The sequence below is a fragment of the Conger conger genome, chromosome 3 (assembly GCF_963514075.1).
Source record: "Conger conger chromosome 3, fConCon1.1, whole genome shotgun sequence".
NCBI lineage: Eukaryota > Metazoa > Chordata > Actinopteri > Anguilliformes > Congridae > Conger > Conger conger.
In genome coordinates this window covers 70,152,287-70,166,522 of record NC_083762.1, presented here as the reverse complement: position 1 = coordinate 70,166,522, position 14,236 = coordinate 70,152,287, and the positions used below count along the sequence as shown (strand labels likewise).

Sequence of the window (14,236 nt, the reverse complement as noted above, 5' to 3'; positions counted from 1 at the left end):
AATAAGACCAGGGCAGTTCATAGGAAATCTACCATTTCATCTTCCCTTGGGAAGGCTTAATTTTGCAGTCTTTTTCCCTGCACAAAGGGCCTCTCCGCAGAATGGTTTGGGGTCCGGTGCAGCGTTAAAGAAGGCTGCTTCGGCTTACCTGTAAGTCTTCCCGTTGTTTTATGGGCAGCCTCTATATGATCCCCAAACAAATGTCCTGGGGCCTGGAGGTTTAAACTCATGTTCTGCTGTTGTGTGACTGGCACCACCTTCATCTAGCATTCTTAGTCCTGTCTTTTAAGTCTCTGTGATTGAGAAAAGGAAAGGGCTATGATATGAGACCGAAACACTGGGGGGTTTCAAGACCAGGCTTGATATGGTGCTAAATACAATTGAGCTTTTAGGCAAAATAAGAAGTCAGTACACTTTAGTGATGGGGAAAAGGCGAGCATTGCTGGGCTGAATGGCCTGTTTTTCGCCGTTATGTTATGTTAAGACTGGTTGACAACTTTCTATCTTCACCGCGCATTATTAATTTTTTATTTAGCTTCAGGCTGCATATGTTCTTGATTGCGGTCCTGCTTCGACACCACAGACGTCGGCATTGGAATCTTCTAGGGCCTTTGTGTCGGGCACATCTGTGGTGGTGGTTTATATGCCTCGGCTAAGCTCTCCTGATTTCCCTTGAATGATGTTAAAATAAAAAGGTGTCTGTGTTTGAAAGCACAAAGCAGTAGGTTTTGGCTGCAGGTGCTCTCCTGCCTCACAGTTGAACTTGCTTCCGCCTGTCACACAACACATTGTAATCATTTTTTCTGCTCTGTACACATCAAAATCATTCTTTTGTCACTCCATCCTCCTTTCATTGAAATCGGAGAGGTTAACAGAATGAGAAGGGATCATCACGCACTGAAGGTGTCAATAATATCTTGTTATTTAGCTGACGCTTTTATCCAAAACGATTTTCCAGTTGAGTAGACTGAGCAGGGGACAAGCCCCCCCCCCCCCACCAATGGGCCTTGTTGAAGGGCAGTTCGCAGTTCGCTACTTTGTAGTGTTCTGCAAGCACCGTCTGAGCACATTCGCAATTCTTTAGTGGGAACCCACGCCTATGTGGTACGACTGTGATTGGACCAGTCAGGTTGTACGGGGCTCGTGGGATCAGTCTGACGTGAATTCACATGGCGTGCGGAGGTGAAATACACGTCTTAAAGGAGCGTGGAGGTCAATGAGGCCGTGGGATTCTACAGGAAACATCCAAACCGATGTGCTTACATGGACTCTGGACACACAGCGGTGTGGGCGGGAGTCTTATTTTGGGAAATTCAACTTGTGCCAGGAAGAGGATTTGATTGGTGGACCTGTTTGAACAAACCGCTGTGTTATAGGCCTACGTCTGTATACAAGAAAAGTACTGGAGAACAATCACAAAGTCTCCTTGTATGCACTGTATTACATTGCTGTTCCTGTTATTCACAAATCAAATTAATCAACTGTGAATGAAGTACACTCCTACTGTTCCAGAGGTGCTCTGTAGAGCCTCTTTTCATTGGTTGGTTGGGAGGTGTTCTGTTATAGAACAAGGTTACTGGCTGTCTGGAGCACAAAACAATGGCTAAACGGGGTTTAATGTTGTATTGCTTCCATTATTGTGCTGCGTAGTGGAAATGAATCATTGATTTAAGATGTTTCTTAATTTCTTGATTTAAGATGTTGCCAGGAGACCGTAGTCTTGTGTGTGTAGTGCAAACATCACACGTGTTTGTGCTTATTTACTTGTGACGACGTTAAGTACAGCTCTAGTCAGCAGGTCTGTGTCTGACGCCCTTCAGTTTTTCGGGTACGTGACATGCTCTGTAAGAGATACTGTAAATGCAGGCGTGTAGCACAGCTGCGCTGGTCTCCGCTGAGCTCAGGGCCACACCAGGAGGAAAAGAGACTTGTGCTAACGGCTCACACTAGTAATTTCAGCTAACAGCTCACACTAGTGACTCGTGCTAATGGCTGACGCTAGTGACTTGAGCCAATGGCCCATGCTACTGACTTGTGCTAGTGACTCGTGCTAACAGCTCACGCTAATGATTTGTGCTAACGGCTCAAGCTAGTGACTCATGCTCACGGCTCATGTTAACTCATGATAATGGGTACACAGTGACATTCCCACAGTTAGGGGCGCCTGGCAGCCTGTGTGAAAAAGACTTCCGTGTTTACTTTCGGGCTTGTTTGTCCGCTCCACTGTCGGTCTTTACGTGGCCGTCGGGTCGGTCCTGCGCGTGCTTGTCGATACGATAGCTCGTGTACAACCCTGAAGCAGCCTGTAAATGACACCAGCTGTTTGGGGAAAATGGTGCCCCCAGACCAGACCTGTTGCAGGTGTGCTCTCCTTCAGCACTCCACGTTATCTGTCCTGCGACGTTTGGCTCGAGCAAACAAAATGGCTCCTCGGCGCAGGTATGCGACTCGGGTGACCGTTCCCTCTCTTGCATCATGTGTCGTTCCGTCCTAACCGCATTTCTGGATTGTGAAAGCCGTCTATTCACCGCCTCTGCGCTCTGTTTGACTGTTTGTGCTCCGGGAAAGGCAGGGTTGCCTCATGGATAGTATGCACTTTAGATTTTAAACCCAAGTTTCTGCCCACTTGCTGTATCAGTTACGGGGAAACTTTTTGCTTGGCAGGTACAGAGATTATTGAATTCTTCTTTTATGTTTTTGTGATGAAGTGTGCAAAACCTGCTATAAATCTGGCATTCAAAGACACGTTTTGCTTAAATAATAATTACTTGTGTACTATGTCTAAACACCAGTTTGTCTGGAATTTCATGTTGCGTTTACAGTGGCCTCTCTGCGCTCCAGGTTTGGATTGGCTTCTAGGCCAATGGATCGGCCAATCACACCACAAATCTGTCTCCTTTGACCACACCCCCATGATTATAGTGTTAATAATGGCACCCATAGAGGCATGCAATTACCACACTTGTGTGTTTTCTATTTTTTCCCAGGACTGTATGTGAAAGGGGTGTGTTTGGTTAAACATTCTACACTTCCCTTTGGGAGGGGCACCGTGGTCATGTGACTCGTCTCTAAAAGTGCACAGTTTACGGCCCCTCGGCCCCTGGGGGGCGGGTGGGCGGGTTGAGGGGCCCGGGTTCCCGCATCCAGAACTGCGAGCTCGGCCCCCAGCCGAGGCGACCATGGAAACCGCAGACCAGCTCGCGAGTCCTGCCCTCTCCCGGGGATCTCGACAGCGACGCCGTTCAAACGCAGAAACGCTGATTGACAGTCCGAGGTTATTATTCTTTTCCTCTGGACGAGGCTCCGGGGACCGCTCCAGCTCGGGCGGAATAACAGGCCTGCCCTGGAGGGACGCGGTTTAACCGCGACCGCAGACGGGGTACCGCGTCACAGCGCCGCCGCAGGGCTGGCTGATGAGTGGCGGGGCTGAGCCTCTTGAGGAATGCCGTTCGTTGAGGTGACGGTGCACAGCTCGACGTGGGGCAGTTGTGTTGCGCAACGGAACGCCGCCTCAACCTCGAGGGGTTGGGGGCGGATTTCGTCCAATGGGAAGGGTGGGGCGGGGGAAGCCGGGAAACTCCGCCTTCTCCTCCTGCCAATCACTGCTGTGCTGCACGCTTATACTTAAACACACACACATTCATATTTAATATTTATGTTCATATTAAAAATGGCGCTCCCTTAAAATCTACACGATTTTCATTGGGGTTTCTCTATGTTTAGGAGTTGTAAAACTTATTTCATCAGTTAGAGTCCTTCAGTCTTGTAATGAAATTTTTTTTTCTCTCAAATAGAAACTATTGGCTTGTTTAAACTTGTTTACTGGGCAAGTGAAAATCGGCAAATCTAGAAATTACTGAAACTGTCTCAACTCAATATTTTTGTCTTTTTTACCAAAGAAGTAATCAAAATAAGATTTTAAGTCTTAATATAAGACTAAAATATTTGTTGAGACAGGCTTATTTTTTGGTGCTTGCAGTGTACAGTGTACAAAACTGATGCGACTGTGACTCAATCCCAGGGAGTGAGGAAGCACAGGCGGAAAACTCTTATGAACCCAGAGTTCATTGTTTCGGGGTCAGCGCTGGGGCAGGCCAAACGCCTCGACCCAGACGCAGTGTTCTGGGCTCCGATTGGCTGTATTGTGTATACAGCCCCTCTGTGTTTGCAGTCAACACGGACGGGAAACTCAAGACTCTGGTCACAATCAAACGCCGTCAGCCAGTCTGTCTGTGTGGGGCTCGGAGGCATCCAGCCATGGTGTTCCGATATTCCACGGTATTCCCCATTTTTGGAAGCCAGGTGACGGCGTTGACTGAAAGGGAAATAAACGGTTGGAAGTTGGCATCCTGCAGGAATGCTCGCACACCTGCAGGACAGACCCCGGACTGTCAGTGCCACCCCCTTTCAGCCCCCCCCCCCCCCCCCCCCCTTCTTCAGAAACTCAGAACAGAGAAACACTTCCCAAATCTCACACCTGTATGAGTGCGTGTTTCGGGGTTTAAATGGAAGTGTTCAGTGTGGAATTTAGATGTGCCTGTGTTTGAGAATGTATGAACTGTCCTGGCAATGAATTAGTTGAAGTATTGGAGAAGGTTGAACGTTTGCAGAGATACTAGGCTGTGTGTTGTTGTGCAGTGAGTATGGCAAGTCTGCCATTGAAAGGAACACGGACGGGACGTCTCCATGTGGACGCTCCGAGCAGGAATGTCAAGGGTGTCCTGGCACCTTGGTGTGCACTGTAATATCAGCCGTCGTTGGCGAATGAAAAGATGTGACTCTTTGCCGTCTCTGTTATTGCGCAAGGTGGGTTGCGGTGTCTCCATGGTCCACGAATTCCTGCATGAAAAATAGTTTCTGAAGACGCCCTGCTTTCAAAGAATTTCTTGCGCAGTACAGTAGTGGCTCTAGGTTACATTCTCAGAATGAGCACATAGTTTTAAAATGCCTGGGCCGTTTGGGTTGGAGTGGAGTGGCCTTCTCTGCCACTTTAAGGCCGGCTCACTACATAATTAACCCCTCCTCTCGCCTGCTCATAACCACTCGGTATCATATAATCAGAAACAACACCACGCAGCACTGTTGACTCTGTAGAGTCTCATGCAGCTTGACAAAAACAGGTCCTCGAAAATCACTCGACCTGAACTGGAGTGTTTGATGTGAGCAGGAGAGTAAAACAAATGAGAGTGGAGATGATACACAGCTGCATGCGCAGGTGTGTTTGGTATAGCGAGCGGTTCGGGGATTAGGCTTTCTACCTGTCGGTGGCTGGTTGGGTTTCGAGGTGTGGCCCTGCCATTGTACCCAAGAGTAAGGTCATTTTACATCGATCACTTGAATAAATATTCAACTGTATGAAAGGAACCACCATGCAAGTTGTAGGGAAATTGGTCTAACGTTGCGAAAGAGTTCCTGGAAAAGGGAGTCCGACAAGTAAATGAATGAACCTGTGTGTGTGTGTGTGTGTGTGTGTGTGTGTGTGTGTGTGTGTGTGTGTGTGTGTGTGTGTGTGTGTGTGTGTGTGTGTGTGTGTGTGTGTGTGTGTGTGTGTGTGTGTGTGTGTGTGTGTGTGTGTGTGTGTGTGTGGAAGTAAAGGACTGAATTTGTAGTGTGTGTGTGTGTGTGTGTGTGTGTGCGTGTGCCTGTGTGCGCTCGCTCTTGTGTGTGTTTTTCGGCAAGTGTGTGTGTTTTCCTGCACATGGATGTGTGTGTGTGTGTGTCCCTTCTTGTGTGTGTGTCTCATTGCGTGTTGCAAGTGCCTGCGTGCGCGCATATGTGTGTATTGCTGTGTGTGTTTTTCTGCAAGTGGGTGCGCGTTTGTGAGTTTTGTGTGACTGTGCATAAAACCCCACATACCTCCTCCGGTTTTACGGTCAGGCCCTGCCCACTGTGCGGCCGGACTTCAGGCATGGCCGTTGTCCTTTTATCCCCCGTCTCTGCGCTGCAGATTATAGCCTCTACCTGACAGCCCTGAGTGCGTCTGGCTCCGCGTGTCTTCTGCGTTAAATCATTATTATTTGGGACGGTAGTGTTACAGTGTTGTAGCTGGGGGCTAGGAAACATCTGTTGGAAAAAAAGGGGGCATTTTGTATTCCCACCCCACCCGTGGTCACAGCAGGGATACCGCAAGTGGATGTCGAACACCGCCCCCCCTTCGCCCCACATGGCACCCCCCTGCCTCATTCCTGTCCAGTGTTGGGTTTCATGAGCAGTGAGGGACTGCCAGCTTCCAGTGAAAAATAACCGCTCACAAGCTTAATGTGCCAGAAAAACAACAGCCATTTTGTGAGAGGTGTTGCATCTTCAAGTTGGCTGGATAACGCCGCTGAGTAAAACCTGGAGTTTTTTTTTTTTTTAGTTGGGTCCATATTCCAGGTTTGGGAGGGTTCTGGGTTTTAACTTACTGCAGTTCTCCAGCTTACTCTGCAGTCCTGCTTCGTGATACAGGGCCCTGGTGTCAGGGGCGTGGAGTCGGAAAAATAAACGCTCAAGGCCCACGCACCAGGCCCGGAACGCACGCCCGACAGAAGCAGAAGACGAGGAATTTATAGAGGTGCGGCAAGATGGCCAGGGTTTATTTAGCCCGTCTGCGCAGAGCTGGCGGCTCCTCCAGACGGGAGAGGCAGCGGCAGAGGAGGAAAAACAGCCGTCAGCGGTGGCTTTTTTTGCGGCGGGGCTGCGTTACGTAAGCACTTTGTGTGCCTCACCCGAGCGACATTGGCGACCGGCGGGTGGCTTGTCGCGGCGGCGCCGCATGAGTGGCGTTCTCCGTTTTTACGGGCTCTGTGTTGAGCCCCGCTCTGCCCGCTGTATTCGGCTGCCCCGTCCCCTGCGGGTTTGAGAGGGCCGCCGTCGATGCTTTTAACCCCGCCGACCGCCAGCCGAGCGCCGCACTTTTCCTGCGCTAATGGGCCGCAGCGCTGTCGCGCGCTGGCCGCTGTTGTCCGGGGCGACCAGCGGAGCTGCTTTTACACCATGAGGCCCCCAACGACCGCTAACCGGGGGGGTCCTTCTCGGACCGTTTTAAACAGCGGTGTGAGCACATTACACCATGCCGACTGCACACTGGTACTGTGGTTAGGCGCACTGCTTTGTGTAGGCGGAGAATCAGAACGCGTGCAGTCAGCACAGGAACGAGCGGGCGTGAGAAAGGCGTAGAACAAAACTACACTCCCCAACCCCCCCCCAACTACACCCCCCCAACCTCCACCCTGACTTCCAACTACCTCCCTAAGTTCCTGACGAGCTTAAAACTAGTTCCTGTTTCAGCGGAAGACAACTGGATAGGTGTATGTGTACATGGTTGTGTGCATGGGTGTGTCTGCCCGCTTCCATATGTGCATGCATGTGCTTACATTTGTGTGTATGTGTGTATATGTGCACTACTTTATGTTTGAAGTGTGTGAATGATGCCATTTGCCTGTATTGGCGGTTTAAGACCAGACGACAATAAATGTGTGTGAAATTAATGCGGTGTTTGGGTTTGTGAGTGGAAGCATACACTGTGTGAATATCCTCTTCATGCTTGAAGGTAATTGGTACCTTGTGCCAGTGGTCACTGGGACTATGATTATGAATGAAACAATGATGTCTTCAGAATTAGAATGTGCTCTCTGAAAAATATTTAAAATGATGATGATGATGAAAAGTGATTTATTTTCTGTCACGTCTTTTTTGCGAACCTGGCGGGGTGAATGGAAACGGGCAGAGGTCTTGGCATGGACTGAGTGTTTATTTTGTTTCTTCATGCCCCTGTTCTGTTGACATAAGACTGCAGCGCAGAATATGTGCACCTAAGTCTCTTATTCGGGTAAAGATGTGGGTCCGTTATCCATGGTGTGTGAGGAGAGGAGGCCCCCAAAATGTGAAACGACCTTGGGGTTTGACCCCCCTCCGAGTGTGGTCTCAGAGTTCGTCTGTGGCTGATGGAAGTCCACGGCCTCTCTCTGCCTTTTGATGCCTGGCCACAGTGGACCTTATGCCATCGGTCTGGTTCTGTTCCACTCCAGCCTGTTGTGGAGGATGTGTTCTTCACTCTCCTGGGTTTGCTTCAGAGAATAACATGATGCTGCTGTTTTACCTTTTTCAAATTTGACCATCTGTAGGCTGTTTAGACTGGGCCTTGGGTGGTCATTGCAGATTCATATATTCTGTGTGTTGTGTGTGTGTGTGTCTGCACTCGTGTGTGTGTGTGTGTGTGTGTATGTGTGTGTGTATATGTGTATATATATATATATATATATATATATATATATATATATATATATATATATGCGTGTGCGTGTATACATATGTGTGTGTGCGCATGCGTTTGCATATTTGTGTGTGTGTGTGCTCGTGTGTGTGTATGCGATGTGAAGTGTGGATATTCCTGTATGAATGGGCATATGACAAATAAGTAAATCTGTGTTTGTAGAGGCTGATGTTGTATGAAGTGAATGTGGAGCAGGGGCAGCCAAAGTGCTCTGGAGTGTGTGTTCACAGCAGTCTGCTGTCTGGGGCTAACAGCAGCCTTGAGAGCAATTAGCCTCTCATAAAAACCTCACCGCCGTCCATCAACTCTAGCAATGTGTTTGCAGCCCAAAACCGTTTTGTTTCGATGGCATAAAACCTCAAAGTCGCTATGCAGGGCCTGCGGTTTTTGCGCAATCGAACGCTACCGACGCCGTCCAAAATGTTTGCCGGTTTTCACTGGAATGCTTTTGACGCCTCGCGGTAAGCCTGCCGGCCAAACTGAACGTTCTCGTAACGCTGTGCGGTTGACGTGGGAAGAAGAGCCAAAATATCTTTCCTGCAGGACGTCATTCCACGATCCGCTTGTTTAAAAACATGCAGATAATCTACCTGAACATAGACCGGGGCAGAACGGCTCATGGCCTATCACAGGGATACTCAATCTTACCAAGAACGGGCTGGTGTGGGTGCAGCCTTTAGTTCATCAAAACTGATACAACAGTCACGCCCACACTCACACACTCACTCACACACTCACTCACTCACTCACACACACACACACACACACACACACACACACACACACACACACACACACACACACACACACACACACACACACACACACACACACACACACACACACACACACACACACTACTAATCAAGGTCCTTAGCAAAGACTCTTAATGGTTGATTAGGACAATCAGGTGTGTAACTGCTTGGTTGGAACAAAAGCCTGCTCCCACACCGGCCCTCTCTGAGTAAGATTGAGTATCCCTGGCCTATCGGATCGTTCTCATCCCAGAGAGTCTCAGAGCTTCATTTCCTGTAGGGCCGTGGCGGTCCTGTTATCCACATAAGATAATGATGCGGACACATCCACCCATTCCCCTGTGACAAGGCTCAGGTTCAGAGAGCTAAAATGGAGACCGGTGAACCGGGGACCATCTCTTGAGAATTATCATAAGCTAAAGTAAACCTGCTAGCCATCACATGATGCCAGATTAACAAATATTTGCCTGTCTAAAAGACTCGACCGCTAAAGGACATTCAAATGCGGCTCATTTGGGTAGTTCTGGGGAGCTTAAGGGATTTCAGAGTATTGCACGGGGGTGGCTGCCTCTCCTGTCCTGTTTCGGGAAACGGAAATAGCGTGTGAGCGGCGTGCTCTCATCAGAAAGGGCGCTGCTCCGTACCTGAGGGTGGCGTGCGCGTGTGATCTGCCCGTAGGATCCGCAGATGGAGGTGTGGCCGTCACGGCGCTCCAGGAAACCCATGACACCTGTTTGCCTGTTTCAGTGGCGCAGCGCCAGAGACTGTCCCTCAGAACCGGTCTTTCCGGTCCTGGCCTGCCTGACTGCCTGCCTGCGCCCTGTGGCTCAGTAAGGGGGGAGCGGACGACTTATCGTCCCCTGAGATCTGAACGCTGCTGGTCCCACGCACAGTGCCCACTCCAGCCTTTTAGCCCTGAGCAGTGGAGTGCAGCGCGAGACGCTACTCAACTCTCCTCTGCAGCGCCGCGACCCCTCCGCCCCACACAGGATAGGGTCTCTTTCAGCCGCCTCGTATCCTTTCAGAGGACCGAGGAGGTCTGCCTGTTAGCGGACGCTGTCACCCCGAGGGACTGCAGCCCCAGTGACCCGCTCAGGAATGTAACCTGCGGCCGTCCGGTTACGAGCCCAGTTCATGATCTTTTGTCCCACTCTGTCACCTTTTAGGGGGGGCCGAGGTCTCTCCTGACCTCAGGCGTGTCATGTGATCAGGTTTAGCCCTTTCAGTCGCAGATTTGTTATTGAGTCCTGATGCTGCAGCGTGTCTGCTGATCCCCGTCCCACACACAGTAATTCGGCCGGCTCACCCTGTCCTGCCGTGGGATTTGGGATGCAAAGCGGCACCTCGTTTCCGGCACGTTCCCCTGTACCCGCCCTACCGCTCTTACCCTGGCTCACAATGGGCCGCCTGTGTGTGACTGTACCATGCACGCTGACTGTGTAACTGCCCTGCTGTGCAAACAGGGTCTCTCTGGGTGTGTCAGTTAGACATCCGAGCTCACTGACACCCATCTCTCTTTCCCACTCCCTCCCTCCCTCCCTCCCTCTCTCTCTCTCTCCCCCATCTCTCTCTCCCTCATTGTGTCAAACTCACAATGGAATCTCCTCTCTCTTTTCAGCTGATTGATTACGCCCATAGTTGCTATCACGTTGCGTTACTGTGCCCTTTGCAGGCATCCTGATCCAGTATAACTTACGATACTTAAATTTCACATTGTGTAACTTTTCATATCCTGGCCCATCCCATACCCATACTGAGTAATTTAGGTTGACTTCTATGTTATTCTCACCCAAGAACATCAATCATTCCAGCCAGTGAAGGACACAGGAATGTCCCTCTTATGAAGGAAATCTCTCGCTCTCGCTCTCGCTCTCGCTCTCGCTCTCGCTCTCTCTTTCTTTCTCTTTCTCTCTCTCTCTCTCTCTCTTTCTCTCTTTCTCTCTCTCTAGCATGCACACTCATTCTTTCTCTGTCTCACACACACACACACACTCACATACCCTCTGTCTCTCTTAGACACATGCACTCAACTTTTAACAGTCATACAATGTCATGTAGACAATTTACCTTATTAATAAGTTTTAAAGAAACACTTTGTTCTGCATTATGTGCCAGTTTAGTTAAGGTGAGGGTTCTGTGCACAAACGGAGTTGTCATTTGAGTCCTGACCCTGGAATGCTCAAGGCTGACTGGGCCTGGCCCGACGCGGACCAAGGGCACGGAATGTGGTCCGTCTGGCCCAGGGCAGTCTGTAGCACACACACACACACACGCGCACGCGCACGCACACGCGTGCGCGCACACACACACACACGCACCCACACATAGAAACGCGCACGCACGCACGCACGCATGCACACATCACGCATGCACATACAAACACACTCACGCAAGCGCGCGCACACACACACACACGCAGCCACACACACAGACACGCACGCGCACGCACACACACACACACACGCACACACAAACACTCACGCACGCACGCACGCATGCACACATCACGCATGCACATACAAACACACTCACGCAAGCACGCGCACACACGCAAGCACACACACACACACACATCACACATGCACACGGTCACACACAAATACACACACACACACCATGTTCACAGACATATACGCGCACATACACACGGCACGCATGCACACGGTCACACACACACACACACACACACACACACGCACACATAAATACTCCCACTTCCAGGTCCCTTCCGATTGCCCAACACGCTGGATTCCACTCCACCACCCCCAGTCACCGTGCAGGAATTCCACATGTGTGTTAATTGCTTTCTCACCGTCTCATTACTGGTGGGACAGATGATTGCAGGTATATGTAAGAATTATGGTTGAAGTGTGGCCGTGTCAGGAACATTCCTTGGTCCTTTTCAGCTACCGATATTGCTGTATTACCAGCATTGTCTTCATTGGATCAGAGAAGAGTTTAGATGGGTCTTTGAGTTTGTTTGGGTCAGCCTTCCCATGCTCGACTCGTGTTTGGTTCAGCTCAGCGTCAAGCAGATACAGTTTGGATTAGATTGGGAAAGGGGAACTTCACACGTGTGTAAAACGTTTATAGCTACATACAGGAAAGGGCATTTGCCTGCGGGAGAAGGTCCTCCTGCGGTTGTCCTGTGAACGTGTTTGTGGCCTCGTAAAACATCTTTAAAGACCAGTAGTAGACGGGTCAGGATCCCATGCCGGAAGCTACGCTGTCCGAGACAACGGGTGGCGGAACTGGTGACCATAGCTGGCATATTTCATTTGAAGGCGTTTTCCTTTCCTGCCAGACCGGTTTGTGAAGATCTCGGAGATGGAAGTAGAATCCTGGCCTGGTCATGTGACGTGCTGTTACTACGTCGGTCTCTACTGAGCTGTAAATAATGTGAAAATTGTGTGACTGTCACGCCACGCGTAAATCACCCGTCAAACGGCTCCAGGCCCCGAGCGTAACGATTCGCTCCGTTTCCTGGAGTGTTTTAATCGTTTTATTAACGTCTGCCTGATTTATCACTGCGTTTAAGCAGCGTCGTCTCACAACAGACTGTGCACTGTTCATTGTGCGGTTAGGAGCTTGTGTACGACCGTTTCCTGGAGAGTGGTGTAAAGACTCATCCGGTCTGACCCTAAACTGAAACTCGATATCTCTTAGAGAACCCGAGCTGCACTGGGATCTTGATCAATGGTGTTGCGAAATTTTGAGTCGCTTAATGTCCTACATAGAGGTGTCAGGCTGCAGTAATCAAGTGCCCCAGGGCATGCTGGTCTTACTAGTTGTAAGTCATTGATTGGCTAAAACGCACCTCGTATCCAAGGCCGAAATGGCCTGCAGAAATGAAATGGAAACTCCAAGATGCTGTAGACACTGGTCCTCCAGGGCTTCAGTTTGGGTCAGGTGGAGAGACAGCAGGAGGTGCTGAAGTTCTGCAGTGCCCGTTCAGGGTCTGCCAGTGTTTGAATCTCAGGGGCTTCTAGAATCACACATTGTGGCCGCCCAGTTCTCCCTGGGTTACTGCTGCCAGGCAACAGCAGCGCAGCTCCTGAACCTCCACGTAGATGAGTCCTGTAGCTCAGGCCCATGCTGGTGTAGCCCCCACTGCCCCGTGGCCAGTCCTGGCCCCAGGCCTGCTGCCCCCCAACCCCCAGCCTGCTGCCCCCCCAGCCACCAGCCTGCTGCCCCCCCCAGCCTCCAGCCTGCTGCCCCCCCCAGCCTCCAGCCTGCTGCCCCCCCCAGCCTCCAGCCTGCTGCCCCCCCCAGCCTCCAGCCTGCTGCCCCCCCCAGCCACCAGCCTGCTGCCCCCCCCAGCCTCCAGCCTGCTGCCCCCCCCAGCCTCCAGCCTGCTGCCCCCCCCAGCCTCCAGCCTGCTGCCCCCCCCAGCCCCCAGCCTGCTCCCCCCCCAGCCCCCAGCCTACTGCCCCCCCCAGCCCCCAGCCTGCTCCCCCCCCAGCCCCCAGCCTGCTCCCCCCCCCAGCCCCCTGCACGTCTGCCATCCGCCCGGAGGTCGCCCACTTTCCCAAATATTTTCTTTGGCGCGTGCCTCCCGCCTTCTGATGATTCTGAACGGTTGAGAAATCAGAGACATTAAACTGCACGTTCTGTGCCAAGATGGCAACGGGAGTGCGGCGTTTCTTTATTTTCGCAGAGCGTAATGTCCGTTGCAGTCCTCCTCTCGTAGTGTGAGGAAGGACCCTGGGCTGGAAAAATAACAGCTTCCAAGAGTGGATTAGCGAGACAACTCACCGACGGTGAAATCAAGGAGGCGAAAGCCACACCTCCCCCGCCAGGCATAATGAAAAATCAAATCAGGGCAGGCTTCCTGTTTTACACGTGTTGTCAAGCGTCTGCCTAATTGCCTGTGGATGTCTTTCTTGGCAGCATCTGCCATTGAGTATATTTTCCCTTTTGAATGATGGTGATGTCATACTTTGACCTAAATATGATTCAAAAGAAGGCGCGCTCTGCACAGATTAGGTGAGCAGTGTGATGAGGTCATCAGACAGGCGACAGGTTAGCGCCTAGCGTAACGGTCCTCCCGCCGCGGAGTAGTGCAGTGTCACCCCGCTCCTCAGAGTGTCCCAGTTACACCATCCCAAGTGCTCAGACCTCAGTCCTCCCATTGGCCTACTGCAGAGCTGCCCAACCCTGTTCCTGGAGATCTACCTTCCTGTAAGCTCTCGTCTCAGCCCTAATATCTGATTCTAAAAATTGGCTT

The 14,236-nt window shown here is 50.9% G+C and overlaps 1 protein-coding gene across 3 annotated transcripts in view; it reads left to right on the top strand.

The window, feature by feature from the left end:
* The window catches only part of LOC133123358 (spectrin beta chain, non-erythrocytic 1-like), an 82,615-nt gene that overhangs the window by 35,244 nt on the left and 33,135 nt on the right, over positions 1-14,236 (top strand). The window lies entirely within an intron of this gene.